Genomic DNA, 1603 nt, shown 5'->3' on the forward strand with positions numbered 1-1603 from the left:
TGGAGTATGCCCATGAATATGCCATTATTCATGGCCTGAGGGACATCCAGTCAAGTGGAGCAGAGGGGTCACTTCAGACACACACACATGTGCACACACACACACATATTTCTCTTCGCTGGCTGCCCCAGTGAAGGGGGAGAAGGGGGCTGGGATATGGTCGCAGGTACATTTTGAGTCGCCCAAACTCTGTGCGCCCAGGTAGAGCGACACAAGACCCCAGCATAATCCAAATTCCGCACAGCAAACAAATCTTATGAGGCTGCAGCTTTCATAGCCCCCAAACAGGGAAGTCGGCCGGGATTATGCTGGGAGCCCAGAGCAAGGTTATCCAGTCCTTAGTGACTCCAAATATCTCACGTTCCTCCTCCTGGAAGAAATCCAGTGCCCACACCTGTACCAGGCCTGGTGCTTCCTGGACAGACACCTCCACCAGGGTAAACACCAGCCTCCCAGCACCAGCCTGTCCCCACCCCTCTGGGTCCATTTCCCACTTGCAAGGATCGAAGACTTACCCAGAACAGAGGATACAGGAGTGAGGGTTCAGCCGCTCCCAACATCCTCAGGTCGGTCCTTGCTCTTGTGGGGTCCTCCCTGCCTCAGAATGCCCCCTCCCTCCTGGCTACAGAGCCCTAGTCAGGGCCAACAGTCACAGCTCCCAGGAGGGACCAACGGTCAAGTCCTGGACCAGCTCAGGGGAAATTAACACTTTCACTGTCTCCTCAGCACTCCCAGCCCTGCCCCTCTTGGGTGGCTCCTAAACCTCACCTGAACTATTCACCTTTTTAAGGGTCAGGTCCTACATCACTCTCCTCTCTAGGGCACAAGAGACCCAGGGGAGACCTCAGCCTAACTCTGTGCCTTCAGCCGGACCTAATCCAACCCGCGCCCCTGGGGCAGCCTGCCCTTGCTGCCCACCCCCCAAGGCCTGACGGGCACTTTCCTGGCGTGGCTCCTTACCTATCTCAGGTGAACTCTGCTTTGCCACAACCCTCTCCCCACACCCATCCCCGCAGCGCCCTACCTGAAGCAGGAGCCGCCTGCTCTCGGCGTGGGCCGAAGCCCGGGGCTCCCAGCACTGCGCCCGTGCCGGGGCCGGGGGACTCCCCGGGGGCTGGGGGCTGCTGGGGGGCCCGGGCTCCAGCGCCTCGCAGCACACCAAGCTCACGTGCAGCCCATCCGGCCCGGCACCCGGCAAGCCGGGGCCAGGGGCGGGGGAAGCGGATGCCCCAGGAGCTGGCCCGTCCCCCAGCCCAGGGCGCCTCCGACGTCTGGAGGGGGGTGGCGACGCCCCCAGCCCGTCCCCTCCCGAAGCCTTCTCCCGCGGCACCGCCAGGAAGTGGGGGGAGTATGGGGCCCGACACGGGGCGGTGACACGGGAGCCCTGACGCAGCCAGTGACAGACGGAGACTTGAGGGCGGGGGGCGTGGGGAGGAGCGACAGCAAGGGTCCCGGGAACGGGGACCGCGGACCTGCCGAGTCTGAAAGCGCGAGAAAGAGACAGACGGCGCAAGAAGAGGCAGGAAGCAGATAAGAAGAGATAAATGAGGGCGAGGCGGGGAGTCGGGGACAAGGACAGAGAGCGGGGATGGAACCTCTGCAC

Source organism: Pteropus medius, unplaced genomic scaffold (assembly GCF_902729225.1).
Source record: "Pteropus medius unplaced genomic scaffold, Ma_sr-lr_union100, whole genome shotgun sequence".
Classification (NCBI taxonomy): domain Eukaryota; kingdom Metazoa; phylum Chordata; class Mammalia; order Chiroptera; family Pteropodidae; genus Pteropus; species Pteropus medius.